Below are 17375 nucleotides of genomic sequence, written 5' to 3'. Positions count from 1 at the left end.
CTTAAGGGTTAGGGATGTGACAACGGGCAAGAGGGTTGTCAATCCCCTTGTACTCGTTAATTGCAAGGATTCAATCTCGTAGTGATAGATATATAAAATACAAAGTAAATAAATTGCAGCAGGTAAATGAAAATTTGGTAAATATGTGGAATAGGTCTCGAGGCCATAGTTTTCACTAGAGGCATCCCTCCCAAGAACATAACATACGGTGGGGAAACGAATTAATGTTGGGCAATTGATAGAAAAGCGCATAGTTATAATGTTATCCATGGCAATGATCATGTACATAGGCATCACGTCCGTGACAATTATACCAAAACGATTCTGCATCTACTACTAGTACCCCGCTTCGAGAGCGCTTGTATGTTTACCTCTCTAGGTATTAAGTTCATAACAAACGTAGCAATGCATTAAGTAATATGACATGATGTAGACAAAGTATGACAAGCAATATGTTCAGACCCTGTCGTTTTATCCTTAGTAGCATCAAGAAAAATATGTGTCTTGTTACCCCTTCTGTCACTAGGTGACGAAACCACACGATTGAACCTACTACCATGCACCACTCCTTATGAAGATATACTCATCCAATTGGCCAAATAAGACTCATAGATTGGAAAGCATACATAGCTATAGTAATCATGCATAATAAAGTCCAGAAAAAACTCAGTTACTTTCAATGAATGATCTAATCATAAATGCACAATTCATCGGATCCCAACAAGCAAACCACAAAATAAGATTACTTCAGATAGATCTCCAAGAAGATCGTGGAGAACGTGGTATTGAATATCAAAGAGAGAGAGAGAGAGATCTAGATACTAGCTATGGACCCGTAGGTCTGTGGTGAACTACTCACACATCATCATGGAGGCATCAAGGTTAATGTAGATGGACTCCATGACCGATTCCCCCTCCGAAAGAGTACCAAAAAAGGCCTCCACATGGGATCATGACAAAAAAAGTGTTTAGGGGCTCCCTTTGATGTGTTTGGAATGTTCTAAATAGATAGAGTTTGAATTAGGTCAAAACACATTACAGGGGAGTCACGAGCTTGAAAGGCGTGCCTTGTGAGTTCATGGCTCTCCCATAGGTCTTCCGGTCTCCTCCTGAACCTTCTAGTGTCCCTTCTGGTAAAAAATCATCGTAAAGTTTCATCGCATTTGGACTTTGTTTGGTTTTGATTTTCTAAAAAGTAAAATAACAAGCAAAAAACAAGAACTGGAGTTGGGCACTAGGTTAACAGGTTAATTCCCAAAAATGATAAAAAAAATGACCTCTAAACTATATAAGATTGATACAGAAGTAGCATGAAACAATAAAAATTTGTAGATACGTTGGAGACGTATCAATAAGACACTCTCTAAGGTTTTTCTTGTTGATAGATTAAGTAGGATATAACATACTTATGGATATATTTATTCATGTCATCCCACTTAAAAGTGCATGGGTCCTCTTATAAGTAACCGGAGCACCAGAATGTCCTCCTAGAGGGGTGTCATGGAAAGCTTGGTAGATTTTAGTGTGCTTAGCATTGTTGTTACCCGCCCAAATGCAACCCTTGTATCTCACAACACCATTAACTAACTGAAATTTATGTTTGGAAGCTGGCTACAGGGAAAGTTGTTGGAGCAACTCTTATGCCTTAAGATCATATTTGTAGGTCGTCAATATGACATCTTCAAGCCAACTAGGCTGAGCACAAGACATGTCGAACACTTGAGATTCAACCTGAGGTCTTCTAGAAAGGGCATCAACTGTTGAATTTTCACAGCCCTTTTTGTACACAATTTGATAGTTGAGACCCATTAACTTGGTAAGTGCTTTATTCTACCAAGGGGTATGTAACCTATGATCAGTCACGTTGATCGCACTCTTCTAGTCTGTTATGATATGGAATTCTAGAACTATAAGTATGGTATCCAATGCTCAATGCCAGTAATATTGCAAGATATTCCTTCTCATAGAAAGAAAAACATATGTTCCTGGGGACCAAAGATCTATTGATAAATGCAATGGGGTGGCCCTGTCGCATGAGAACAATGCCAATGGACACCTCACCAGCTTTTGTTTCCACCACAAATTTTTGGTATAATAACGCAGAGCTAACAAAGGAGCTTTGATAAGAACACTTTTTACAGTCTAAGATGATAGTTCAGTACTGGGTGTCCAAAGGAAGGAAACTCCCTTTTAACATGTCAATCACGGGTCTACGACAACACCATATTTTTGATGAATTTCCTACAATACCCAGTCAGGCCTAACAAACCCGTGAACCGTTTCACATTGGTAGGAACTGACCAATTCTTAACTATTGTGATTTTGCTTGCATGAGTGGAAACTCCCTTGTTACTAATGACATGGCCCAAATAAGCTATCTCATTCTTAGCAAAATCATTCTTCTCACTTTAAATTTCCATTGTTTTTCCAACAAAATGCCAAACACCTTGCCAAGATGCAAAAAATATTCTTCTAGAGTTTTACTGAAAATGAGTATGTCATCAGAGAAACAAACATCATAGTGATCTTTTCCTCTTAAAACTAGGGACAAATCAGTGTCCATGGCTCCCTAGAAAGTATTGGGAGTTGTAGTAAGACGAAATGCCATAACAGTAAATTCATAGTGACTAGTGTGTGTTTGGAAGGCAATTTAAAAATCCTGCCCAAGTGCAAGTCTGGTTTGATGATAGCCAGATCTAAGGTCCAATTTAGAAGACCAACATGCTATAATAAATTAATCTAGCAGTTTATCAGCAACAGGAATTGGGTATTTGCTCTTTCTGTCACTGTATTGACATGTGTGAAATCTATGACCATCCCTAGTTTCCTTCTTCCTTCTTTTTAACATCAAGGTAGGAGAAGAAAAGGGGGTTTTACTCACTTTAATTAAGCCACCTTGTAACAATTCTAATACTTCCTTTTCCATTACTATCTTCAGACAAGGAGGAATTCTATATGGCCTGACAAAAACTGGTTGTGCACCTGAGATTAAGGGAATACTGTGGCCATATTGTCTTCTAGGTGCGATACCAATAGGAGGACAAATAACCACATCATATTTGTCCAGCAAAGCTTCAATCTCAGGTAACTATTCTTTGTGTTCAAGAACTTTAGTGTGAAAAATTGCCATGATAGTGAAAGCACATTCCTCTAGTAATTCTCCTTGCGATGTAATTGCATTGGAAAGATAAGCATTTCTGTTACCAATCAATATACATGGGATTGTGCTTTGCCAACCTATCTAACCCACAATACCATCATAGCCTCCAAGAGAAAGGAGTCTCAAATCATGGTGAAAATCATGTCCTTGACCATTCCGCTTACAATGTTTCACTTGTTTGGAACAACTCAATTTTCCTCCTCATGCAACCTTGACAACAATTATTTTGATGGGAGAGATACAAGAGAGAAAATGTTGTAGAGAATTATCCAAGAAGGAATGAGTACTGCTTGAATCAAATTTTTAGTTCATTGCCCTTCACGAGTACTGGCAAGGTGAGTGACAAAACTAAACTACCGAAACCCATAAGAGTTGTCGACAACAACATTAAGTTGTTAGTGTCACTATATGAATCCTTAGGTGAAGAACTGACACCCTGGAGTTGTTGAATGAGTTCTTGCACCACATGTAATTGAAAAGTGGACTTGCAATGATGTTCTTTGGACCATTTCTCTCCACATATGAAGCATAATCCCTTGTCCTTCCTATAATTTCTTGTGGAAGTCCACTTTTCTTCAGATAACAGTGGTTTGCTAATTTCAGTAGGTATGTGTCCATCCACAGTCTTGGTCTTGTAGGGGTAAGTACGTGAAGAAGTGGAACTTCTCTTAACTGATGAGTTACTGTCGTGATAGTGTACCTGCCCCAGTGGTACTTCCTACTTCTGTGAAAAATATTTTCCTGCTCATAAGAAACAAGTTGCCTTACAGGAAATATTTAACTTTGTGCAAATTGAAGAAGAGAGTCTCCCCCAAGCCTGGGGGAGGCTTCTCCAATTATTTAATGCTTTGCCTGATCATACTCTTAAGAAAAATGAGATACTTGATATATTTTATAATGGACTAACCGATGCTTATAGGTACCACCTAGATAGTTTTGATGGTTGTGTTTTGAGGGACGAACTGTCGAACAAGCTAAGGAATTATTGACTAATATATTGAAGAATTATGATGACTGGACACTTCCTGAACCACCACCTAAGCCTACTCCAAAGAAGAGATGTATCTTATTCCTTAGTCTTGAAACTATGCAAGAGGCAAAGAAATGTATGAAGGAAAAGGGCATTAAAGCTCAAGATGTCAAGAATTTAGCACCTATCGAAGAAATCCATGGTCTCCAAACACCACCATAGGTGGTGGAGGTAAATTCTATTTTTATAGTTTGATGAAGGTGACATACCTTACAGTAAACCTCCTAGTCAATGCTTATATGAGTTTGATAATTATATTATAAAGCAAGATCATTTCAACTCCTATGTCATGAAACAAAACTCTAATATGACTGCTCGCTTAAGTGACATGTTATTTAGAATCACCAGTGATGTAAGAGGTGTAGGAAAACATGCTTCTATGGTTCAAACCCAACTAGAACAAGTTGCTAAATCTCCAAGTGAGCTACTTCATCAAATGACTAATAATATGAATGATCATGTTGTTAGAGTACTGACTAGAGGAGGAACAATGGCTCAAGATCCACTATATCCAGAAGGTCATCCTAAAATAATTGAACAAGATTCACAAAGAATTGATGTGGATGCACCTGGTCCTTCTAGAAAGAAAAAGAAAAAGAAAAATGATAGGACCTTGCATACTTCTAGTGAACCTGAATTAGAGAAACCTTCTACTAATCCTAATGATATCTCTATATCTAATGTTAAAACTCAATCTATTAGTGAGCATTCACCTAGTTATAATGAAAATGATAATGATGATGCTCATGTAGATGCTCAACCTGACAATGATAAAGAACAAGATAATGATGTTGAGATAGATCCTGTTGTTGATCTTGATAACCCACAACCTAAGAATAAACGTTATGATAAAAGAGATTTTGTTCCTAGAAAGCATGGCAAGGAAAGAGATCCATGGGTTCAAACACCCATGCTTTATCCACCTAAACCAACTAAGAAAAAATATGATGAAGAATTTGAACGCTTTGTTCAAATGCTTAGGCCAGTCTTTTTGCGTACTCGTTTAACTGATATTTTAAAGATGTCCCCTTATGCTAAGTACATGAAAGACATTGCCACTAATAAAATAAAAATACCTGAAGCTGAAATCTCTACCATGCTTGCTAATTACACCTTTAAGGATGGAGTACCTAAAAAACTAGGAGATCAAGGAATACCAACTATACCATGTTCCATCAAAAACAACTATGTGAAAATTGCTTTGTGTGATCCAGGAGCTCGTGTAAGTGTTATGCCTTTGTCTTTATACAAAAGACTTGACTTGAGTAAACTCACACGTTCTGAAATTTCATTACAAATGGCTGACAAATCTATAGCGATACCTATCAGTTTTTGTGAGGATGTACCCGTTGTTGTTTCTAATGTTACTATCTTTACCGACTTTGTTATACTTGATAGGATGACAACATGTCAATTATCCTTGGTAGACCTTTCTTGAATATTGCAGGAGCTATTACTGGTTGCAACCAAAGCAAGGTCACTTTTCATGTTAATGGTAAAGAACATACGGTACATTTTCTGAGGAAACAATTTCAAGTGAATGGTGTTAATGCTATTGAAAATTCTCCGACTACCATCAATGAAAGTTTTCAACTACCTCTACCTATAGCCGAAAATTAATATGAGATACTTATTGTTGGGGATATGCACATCCCCAAGGAGGTAACTTAGTGTTTTACGAAAATTCTTCGGGATCATGCTAATTGGAAGTGGTTGTTAATAAGATTTGATCAACCTTATTAATGAATCATTTTCAAGAAGTATGAGGTCGATGAATTAAGAAGGCACGTCTCTCTATACCTACTTTATTTTCCCTATTATTCTTAGTTAATTACAAAAAAAGTCATAATTATCCTGTTTTCTGATTTTCTCGTGCAATAAAAAAGTGCCAAAAAATAGAAGTTCTCCAAATGATCTGAAATTTTTACAAGAATTTTTTCTGAATATTTTAGAATTTCTCGCACTAAAAACACTGCAGGGGGGGTGTCCCGGGTGGCCACTAGACATTAGGGTGCACGAGCCCCCCCCCCTCGCGCGACCAGGTGTCTAGTGGGCCCCTCGGAGGTCCCCTCACTTATCCCTTCGTCCCACTCCATCACCCATCTCGAGAAAAAAATCCATGTAGCTCCTTTTCTCGTGTTCTTGCTCTCCAACCCGTGGATTTCGATCTCTTTGCTCAAAACTCCGTATCTGAAACTGTTTTGGGGAATTTCTCCTTAGTAAGTAACCCCCACTCTCCAATTATTTTTTGTTGTATTGGTTTATATTAGCAGTAATTAGCTACTCTAGGTGCTGCTATAAATGAGTTTGTATGTTGAATTCTTGAATTTCCAAGTAGTTTGAATACTTGTTTTAGGCTCTAGGCATCCTTATGAGTAGTTGTTACCATTCCTGTGAAGTTTCGCTAACTATAGTTTGTGACCAAAAAAATATTCAGAAATTATATGTAGGAATAATGAGCTGGTTCAAAAGGAGTTCTCCGAGGAGGAAGTCCTCGGGTACATCATCTAGTGAGATTCCAATACGACATTTTTATGTTGAGCCAAGTGAAAGTTCTATGCGAGAAGCCCATGCCAAATCATGACTTTTGGCCAAATGATGGCTTCATGTTGGGTGCAGACATTAAGGAAGAATTCGAGCAATACATTCATAATACTGAGCTCGCACCCTTCATCACAGATAAGTGCACACAACATTACCATCTTAATAAAACTTTCACTAAGGGGTTTAAATTTTATCCTTGAGAATTTAGATCTCCTTTAATCTCTACGAAAATGCCTTCATTATGTCTCTAGATGATTTCTATGATGCATGTAAAATTACACGTTTGGGTTCGCTAGACGAACCACCAAAATCTGAATATGAGACATTTTAACTAGTCGTTGATTTGGTGAAGATAGGGGAGTAACTCAGGGTAAGATAAATAGTATACATTTTCCTGCAATTCATTATCTAGCACTTTTCAATGGAAAATGCATAGTGGGCAAGCAAGATTGTGGTACTTTATGTGCTTCGGACCTGAGTCTCATGTATACTACGTTAACTAGTATTAAATGCTATAATCTAGGAGCAATTGTAGCATGCAGATTGCAACGCAATTGTGATAGTGGTTTTTTTTGTGGTGGGGGTTTATGCCTCTCGTTTAGCTAAGGGGTGTAGCATGTCACCGCGGTCTAGTGACCCTATTCTTCCTAGTCAGTATTTAGACTTTGAGGCCATGATGCGCCATAAATTCATAAAAGCCACCGCTACTGATTATAACTACAACCTAATGTTTAATAAGAAATCTATTGTGCCTATTATTTTGCCTGCACCTTCCCTCTTTGATTATCAGGAAAAAGGAAGACATCATGTCTATGAGAGGGAGGCGCACGAGTACAACGCGACAATGGAGGTTGCCCGTCATGCTGCATAGGCTGCGCCAAGGGCTTCCATGAGTTAGCACACTAACTATTACCCAGGCTACTATGGGTGGTGATTACCAAGCTAGGCCAAAAGCCTAAGCTTTGGGGAGTACATGTTTCCACCGACTTTACATTCATGCTTGCATATTCTAGTTGTCGGTGTTCACACTCTAGCATGGTGCTATCCTTATTAGATTTATGTTCTTGCCTTCTTCTTGTGTGTTTGAAAAACTTGCAAAAATCTAAAAATATTTCTTACTTCTTTTCGGTTTTTTCTTTCTAGAGTAATTTAGTTGCAGTATTAAAAGAAAACCCAAAAATATTTCTCTTCCCTTCTTTTACTTGTTGGGAGCTTTCCCGTGTAAATAGTTTTCTCGTTTTAGTTTTTTGTTCTTCAATTTGCTTTCTTCTTTAAAAACTAAAATCTCCAAAAATATTTTAGTGTGTTTCTCTGAATTTATTTTCCCTTCTTTGAGTTATGCCCAAGGGGAAGATCACGATAAAAATATTGAGTGGCTCTCATATGCATTGTTATTGATCTAATGAAGAGCTCATATTACTTTGCCTTCTCCTCTTGAATAAAATGTTGCAGATTCCAGCTTAGTAGATGCAACTCTTGCACTATTATTATTTTCATATCGTTCAGTAGTGCAAGTGAAAGGCAATGATGACGATATTCTATGAAGTGACCGTGGCAAAGAGAATCGGGTATGAACTCAACTTGTGTTTGTTTTTGTAAATATGTTTAGACTAGTATCCATGATTCAGCATATTCTGATCAAACATGTTTGCAATAATAATTAGATATTATAGTTGTTCATGCCATGCTTAAGTAGATAGGAGTGGATAATGAGTTATCTTGGGTGTCAACATGCACTAAAATGGTTATGATGTAGTATGATGATATGATATCCTTGATACGTCTCCAACGTATCTATAATTTTTGATGGTTTCATGCTATTATCTTGTCAAACTTTGGATGTTTTGTATGCCTTTTATATTTTTTGGGACTAACTTATTAACTCAGTGCCAAGTGCCAGTTCCCGTTTTTTTCCATGTTTTTGACCCCTTTCAGAGGAGGATTTTGAACGGAGTCCAAACGGAATGAAACTGCCAAAAAGATTTTTTCCGAAACAGAAAAAGATCGGGAAGCCGGAGAATCAGGGCACGAGGCCTCCAGGGACCCCACAAGCCCTCATGGCACGACCAGGGGGGCCCACACCTCCTTGGCTTGTGGGCTCCCTCAGCCTCCTCTGCCCTAGGTTTTGCGCCTATATATTCCCTAAAATCCTAGAAAAAATCAGGAGATCATCGAAAGTACTTTTCCGCCGCCGCAAGCTTCTGTCTCCGCAAGATCCCATCTGGGATTCGGATACGGAGGGCTTCTTCATCAACACCATGACCTCTCCGATGATGCGTGAGTAGTTCACCATAGACCTACGGGTCCATATCTAGTAGCTAGATGGCTTCTTCTCTCTCTTGGATCTTCAATACAAAGTTCTCCATGATCTTCATGGAGATCTATCGGATGTAATCTTCTTTTGTGGTGTGTTTGTCTAGATCCGATTAATTGTGGATTTATGATCATATTATCTATGAATCTTATTTGAGTTTCTTCTGATCTCTCTTATGCATTTCATATCCTTGTAATTCTCTTCGAGTTGTGGGTTTTGTTTGGCCAACTAGATCTATGATTCTTGCAATGGGAGAAGTGCTTGGTTTTGGGTTCATACCGTGCGGTGACCACACATAGTGACAGAAGGGGTAGCGAGGCACGCATCGTGTTGTTGGAATCAAGGGTAAAAAGATGGGGTTTTCATCATTGGTTTGAGATTATCCCTCTACATCATGTCATCTTGCTTAAGGCATTACTCTGTTCATCATGAACTCAATACACTAGATGCATACTGGATAGCGGTCGATGTGTGGAGTAATAGTAGTAGATGCAGAAAGTATCGGACTACTTGTCTCGGACGTGATGCCTATATGTATGATCATTGCCTTAGATATCGTCATGACTTTGCGCGGTTCTATCAATTGCTCGACAGTAATTTGTTCACCCACAGTGATATTTTCTATTTTGAGAGAAGCCTCTAGTGAACACGATGGTCCTCGGGTCTACTCCACACCATATTTTCAGCCTTACACTTTTTCTTCGTTGCACTTTCCGCCTTCAGATCTCACTTTGTAATCAATCTTGAAGGGATTGACAACCCCTTTAAAGCGTTGTGTGCAAGCTCTTTTGTGTTTGCGCAGGTACTCTGGACTTGACGAGATTCTCCTACTGGATTGATACCTTGGTTCTCAAACTGAGGGAAATACTTACTGCTCCTGTGCTGCATCACCCTTTCCTCTTCAAGGGAAAAAACCAACGCAAGCTCAAGAGACGACAGAAGGATCTCTGGCACCACTGCCGGGGAAGGAGTTTTGTTGCCGTAGCAGAAGAATTTCTGGCGCCGTTGCCGGGGAGGATCAAGTCAAGAACAAATCCAAGTAGGTGTCGCAAAGTCATCTCTTGCATTTACTTTGTTTGCTAGTTGCCTCTTGTTTTCCTCTCCCATTTCACAATTTGCCTTTTTCGTTTTCCCTTTTCTCTCGCTTGCTTTCTGTTCATCTGTGTGGGATAGTCTACCTGTCCTCATGGCTAGATCCACCACTTCGAATGATACTCCCGAGAGCGAAGTTCTCAATTTCAAACAAATTGAGGAAGAAAACTTAATGGACGTTTGGTATAGGATTTGCAATGCTCAGAGTAGATCTACTCATAAGCAATCCACTACCGTCCTGCTTCGTAGTTTTATGTGGGTGTTTCTCCTTGGAATAGGTATATTCTTGACACCATCGTAGGTGGAAATTTCTTGGGTAGCCATACCGTTGATTCTTACGGAGCTGTAATAAATTTGGTAGGCTCACCCCCACTCATGGTTAATGGAACTACCTTAACTCTGGAACATGTGATGCGTAGGCTGGACGTCATTGAAAATAAAGTTGCTACGATCGAACTTATTGAGAATTTGGATAAAAAGATCCACAATCAAATCACTCAGTATGGATCCAAGGTGAGAATGGTTTTGAAAAATTTAAAGGATAAGGAACCCACAGTTAACAAAAAATTAGGTCATGATTCCGCTAGGATTGGCAAACTAGAGGATGTTATAACCAACTTGGGTTCCGCTTTTTCCGCTGTGCAGAATACTCCAAATTTTGCCCACAATAAGGTCACCAAGTCTACTTTTGTTCCTAAAAATAGCAGTGAATCATCTAGTAAGAAAGATTAAGACCTTAAGATGATGAGAGATCACGCTACTTATGGTTTGAGCACCAAAGACGACGATACATGATTCTATCGCTTTTATGCCTAGCTAAGGGCGTTAAACAATAGCGCTTGTTGGGAGGCAACCCAATGAATCTTTCTTTTTATTTCTGTTTTGTTGCGTCCACACCATCATAATTCTGTTGTGATTGTGTTTTTTGTGTTTGAGCCAAGCAAAATCTTTATGACTAGTCTTTGTGAGGGTTGTTTAATCCTGCTAGAAAAAGACACAAACTTTTCGCTCACAAGATGATTTTTCATTTTTATTCAGAAAGAGATTTTGAGTTGATTCTTTTTGCTTCTGGTTCATATGCCTTTTGCCCAGGCAGTAGTAAGTTTTCAGAATTTTTGAGGTAACAGAAGTATACGAAGTATACAGATTGCTATAGACTGGTCTGTTTTTGACAGATTCTGTTTTTGTTGAGTTGGTTGCTTGTTTTGATCAAACTATGGATAGTATCGGGGGGTACTAGCCATGTAAAAGTGAGAATACAGTATCCCAACACCAATATATATAGAATTAAAGTTTGCTACAATACCAAAAGAGGTGGTAGTTTGTTTTCTTGTGCTAATGTTATCACGAGTTTCTGTTTAAGTTTTGTGTTGTGAAGTTTTCAAGTTTTGGGTGATGTTCTCATGGACAAAGAGATAAGGAGTGGAAAGAGCTCAAGCTTGGGGATGCCCAAGGCATCCCAAGCCAAATTCAAGGGCACCAAAAAGCCTAAGCTTGGGGATGCCCCGGGAAGGCATCCCCTCTTTCGTCTTCAATCCATCGGTAACATTACTTGGAGCTATATTTTTATTCACCACATGATATGTGTTTTGTTTGGAGCGTCTTGTATTGTAGGAGTCTTTTCTTTTTGTTGTGTCACAATCATCCTTGCTGCACATCTTTTTGAGAGAGAGACATGCACTCATCGTGATTTTGCTAGAATTCTCATGGTGCTTCACTTATATCTTTTGAGCTAGATAATTTTGCTCTATGTGCTTCACTTAGATCTTTTAGAGCACGGCGGTGCGTGACTTGGTAGTTGGTTTATGATATGAAAGTAGTCCCAAGGGTGATAGGTACCCAAAGAGGATACAAAAACCTCCATCCTCATGTGCATTGAGTAAAAAGAGAAGTCTTGATTCCTCTCAATTAGTTTTGAGACGTGGATTTGGTAATATTAAGAGCTATGTTAGTAGGGTGTTGTGAATCTAGAAATATTTGTGTTGAAGTTAATGATTCCCGTAGCATGCACGTATGGTGAACCGTTATGTTAGGAAGTCGGAGCATAATTGATCTATTGTTTGTCATCCTTTGTGTTGAGGTCGGGATCGCGCGATGGTTAACACCTACCAACCCTTCCCCTAGGAGTATGCGTTTAGCACTTTGTTTCAATTACTAATAAAAACTTTCGCAACAAGTATGTCAGTTCTTCATTACTAATGTGAGGCCATGGTATAGATGCACTTTCACCTTCCACCATTGTTAACCTCTCTAGTGCCGCGCAATTCTCGCCGGTACACAAACCCACCATATGCCTTCCTCAAAACAGCCACCATACCTACCTACTATGGCATTTTCATAGCCATTCCGAGATATATTGCCATGCAAATCCCACCGTTCCGTCTCATGACTTGTGTTGTCACTCTCATATTGCCATTGCATGATCGTAAGATAGCTAGCGAGATGTTTCAACATCATACGCCATGCTAGATCGTTGCACATCCCGGTACACTGCCGGAGGCATTTCCTATAGAGTCATCATCATTTTGAGCTTTGAGCTGTGAGTAAATAAAAGTGTGATGATCATTATTAGAGCATTGTCCCATGTGGGGGATTAAAAAAAAGAGGCCAAAGAGACCATATAAAAAAAGAAAAAAAGAGGCCCAAGATCCCAAATAAAAAATAAAAAAAGAAAGAAGAGAGAAAAAGAGAGAAGGGACAATGCTACTATCTTTTTCCACACCTGTGCTTGATAATAGCACCGTGTCTTCATGATTGAGAGCTTCTTGCTTTGTCAACACCATATGCTAGTGGAAATCTTCATTATATAACCTGGCTTGTATATTCCAATGATGAGCTTCCTCAAATTGCCCTAGGTCTTCGTGAGCAAGCAAGTTGGATGCACACCCACTAGTTCTCCTTTTGAGCTTTCACATACTTATAGCTCTAGTGCATCCCTTGTATGGCAATCCCTACTCATTCACATTGATATCTATTAATGGGCATCTCCATATTCCTTTGATATGCCGAGTCAATGTGACCATCTCCTCCTTTTTGTCTCACAACCACCACCACACTCTATTCCACCTATAGTGCTATATCCATGGCTCACGCTCATGTATTGCGTGATAGTTATAAAAAGTTTGAGAAAGTAAGAGTGCGAAAACAATTACTTGGCCAATACCGGGGTTGTGCATGATTTACATTAGTTGTGTGAGGATGATGGAGCATAGCTAGACTATATGATTTTGTAGGGATAACTTTCCTTGGCCTTGTTATTTTGAAAGTTCATGATTACCTTGCTAGTTTGCTTGAACTATTATTGTTTTCATGTCAATAGCAAACTATTGTTTTGAATCTTACGGATCTGAACATTCATGTCACGTGAAAGAAGTTGCAAAGGACAACTATGCTAGGTAGCATTCAACATCAAAAATTCAGTCTTTATCACTTCCCTACTCGAGGAGGAGACACCTGTGCTTGATAATAGCACCGTGTCTTCATGATTGAGAGCTTCTTGCTTTGTCAACACCATATGCTAGTGGAAATCTTCATTATATAACCTGGCTTGTATATTCCAATGATGAGCTTCCTCAAATTGCCCTAGGTCTTCGTGAGCAAGCAAGTTGGATGCACACCCACTAGTTCTCCTTTTGAGCTTTCACATACTTATAGCTCTAGTGCATCCCTTGTATGGCAATCCCTACTCATTCACATTGATATCTATTAATGGGCATCTCCATATTCCTTTGATATGCCGAGTCAATGTGACCATCTCCTCCTTTTTGTCTCACAACCACCACCACACTCTATTCCACCTATAGTGCTATATCCATGGCTCACGCTCATGTATTGCGTGATAGTTATAAAAAGTTTGAGAAAGTAAGAGTGCGAAAACAATTACTTGGCCAATACCGGGGTTGTGCATGATTTACATTAGTTGTGTGAGGATGATGGAGCATAGCTAGACTATATGATTTTGTAGGGATAACTTTCCTTGGCCTTGTTATTTTGAAAGTTCATGATTACCTTGCTAGTTTGCTTGAACTATTATTGTTTTCATGTCAATAGCAAACTATTGTTTTGAATCTTACGGATCTGAACATTCATGTCACGTGAAAGAAGTTGCAAAGGACAACTATGCTAGGTAGCATTCAACATCAAAAATTCAGTCTTTATCACTTCCCTACTCGAGGAGGAGCAGGAGTTAAGCTTGGGGATGCTTGATACGTCTCCAACGTATCTATAATTTTTATGGTTTCATGCTATTATCTTGTCAAACTTTGGATGTTTTGTATGCCTTTTATATTTCTTAGGACTAACTTATTAACTCAGTGCCAAGTGCCAGTTCCTGTTTTCTTTCATGTTTTTGACCCCTTTCAGAGGAGGATTTTGAACGGAGTCCAAACGGAATGAAACTGCCAAAAAGATTTTTTTCCGAAACAGAAAAAGATCAGGAAGCCGGAGAATCAGGGGAGGGGGCCTGCAGGGACCCCACAAGCCCTCATGGCGCGGCCAGGGGGCCCGTGCCTCCCTGGCTTGCGGGCTCCCTGAGCCTCCTCTGCCCTAGGTTTTGCGCCTATATATTCCCTAAAATCCCAGAAAAAATCAGGAGATCATCGAAAGTACTTTTCCGCCGCCGCAAGCTTCTGTCTCCGCAAGATCCCATCTGGGGTACGTTCTGGTGCCCTGTCGGAGGGGTGATTCAGATACGGAGGGCTTCTTTATCAACACCATGACCTCTCCGATGATGCGTGGGTAGTTTACCATAGACCTACGGGTCCATAGCTAGTAGCTAGATGGCTTCTTCTCTCTCTTGGATCTTCAATACAAAGTTCTCCATGATCTTCATGGAGATCTATCCGATGTAATCTTCTTTTGTGGTGTGTTTGTCGAGATCTGATGAATTGTGAATTTATGATCAGATTATCTATGAATCTTATTTGAGTTTCTTCTGATCTCTCTTATGCATGATTTCATATCCTTGTAATTCTCTTCAAGTTGTGGGTTTTGTTTGACCAACTATATCTATGATTCTTGCAATGGGAGAAGTGCTTGGTTTTGGGTTCATACCGTGCGGTGACCTCACCCAGTGACATAAGGGGTAGCGAGGCACGCAACGTGTTGTTGCCATCAAGGGTAAAAATATGGGGTTTTCATCATTGGTTTGAGATTATCCCTCTACATCATGTCATCTTGCTTAAGGCGTTACTCTGTTCGTCATGAACTCAATACACTAGATGCATGATGGATTGCGGTCGATGTGTGGAGTAATAGTAGTAGATGCAGAAAGTATCGGTCTACTTGTCTCGGACGTGATGCCTATATGTATGATCATTTCCTTAGATATCGTCATGACTTTGCGTGGTTCTATCAATTGCTCGACAGTAATTTGTTCACCCACTGTGATATTTGCTATTTTGAGAGAAGCCTTTAGTGAACACTATGGCCCCCGGGTCTACTCCACACCATATTTTCAGCCTTACACTTTTTCTTCGTTGCACTTTCCGCCTTCAGATCTCACTTTGCAATCAATCTTGAAGGGATTGACAACCCCTTTAAAGCGTTGAGTGCAAGCTCTTTTGTGTTTGCGAGATTCTCCTACTAGATTGATACCTTGGTTCTCAAACTGAGGGAAATACGTACTGCTCCTGTGCTGCATCACCCTTTCCTCTTCAAGGCAAAAAACCAACGCAAGCTCAAGAGACGACAGAAGGATCTCTGGCACCACTGTCGGGGAAGGACTTTTGTTGCCGTAGCAATTCTCCTCTGAATGTTCGAGTGGCTTGACTTGGCACATGTTCACGCATGTAGTTGAATCAAAACCAACATAGCCTCCACGATATTTATGTTTATGGTGTTTATATCCTACTCATGCTAGTATGCAACAATGATTATTCATAAAGCATATTCATGACCGTCTCCGCTCTCTAGCTCGTCGCTTCCCAACCTATTTGCTAGCCTTCGCGTGTACTAAGCGGGAATACTGCTTGTGCATCAAAATCCTTGAAACAAATTTATTCCATATGAGTCCACCATACCTACCTATATGCGGCATTACCCTGTTGTTCCAAGTAAATTTTCATGTGCCACCTCTAATAATTCAAATGAACTTCTGTTTTGTGTGCCTAGACCGCTCATGGAGCGACAGAGAGCAGTCAGTATCTTCCATGCTAAGTGGATTATTATCATGATGAGTGTTAATGTACTCATCCTTGCACGAGAGGGGCTGGTAATAGGGACTCCCAATCCCGAATCATAAATTGCAAATAATTAAACAAAACTCCCCCTGGATTGTTGTTGGTATGGACGGCACCCGTGGATTCGGCTAGCCGTGGAGTGTGCTTGATTGGTAGAGGGAGAGTAAACCTTTACTTTTACCGCTTGGGAACCTTCACTACTTTGTTTGGCATGGAAGATATCGATAACTCTTGGTCGTAACATTGACAAGAAGGGTGCACCTCCCAAAAATAATTTATCTCTTACTTTCACTCTGAGCTCTGACACCACTTCAAATCCATGCTTCCCTGTGCGAAGGGGCTTTCTATTTACTTTCATGTCATTTTTATTTTTATTTTGAGTCATCACCTTCTCAAATAAGCACCAGACCTGAGAGCACTCCTGACATCCTTATGCTTTATGTCTAGTTAATCGTTGTTTGCAGCATGAATGGATCTCTTTTACCATGAATTACAATGTCTAGTCGCTGCTTGAACTTTGGAGGTGATCTGCATTTATGTTTTGCGGTCTCAGAAAGGGCTAGCGAGATACCACTATTGTCATATTATATCATGATCGTTTTGACAAAGTGTTCATGTTTGAGATATCTTCTTATTGCTCGCATCAACATCTATCTCTGAACATAGTGGATACTAGGGATCAAGCCCTAACAAAACTTACATGATGAATCTCATCCAGCTCTTCACCGGCCAGCAAGCCTAAAAAGAGATTACTCACTCCCGATGGAGAGCATCATGGAATTGGCGATGGAGGAGGGTTGGTGATGACGAAGACCGAAGATTCCCTTCTCGGGAGCCCCAAACGGACTCCGGTTTAGGCCTCCCAATGAAGAACAGGAGGTGGCGGCGATTCCGTGTCGTGAAACGGCAATGAAACTTCCTCTCTGATTTTTTGCTCCGAAAATAGGAATTCATAGCGTTGGAATTAGGGTGAGTGGAGAAACGTGGGCCCCACTAGATACCAGGCCGCGCCAGGGGGCTGGCGCACCCTGATGTCTAGTGGGTTGCTGTAGCACC

The sequence above is a fragment of the Hordeum vulgare genome, chromosome 2H (genome assembly GCF_904849725.1).
Source record: "Hordeum vulgare subsp. vulgare chromosome 2H, MorexV3_pseudomolecules_assembly, whole genome shotgun sequence".
NCBI classification, from domain to species: domain Eukaryota; kingdom Viridiplantae; phylum Streptophyta; class Magnoliopsida; order Poales; family Poaceae; genus Hordeum; species Hordeum vulgare.
The sequence above is the reverse complement of the archived record's forward strand: the minus strand, read 5'-3'. Positions refer to the sequence as shown.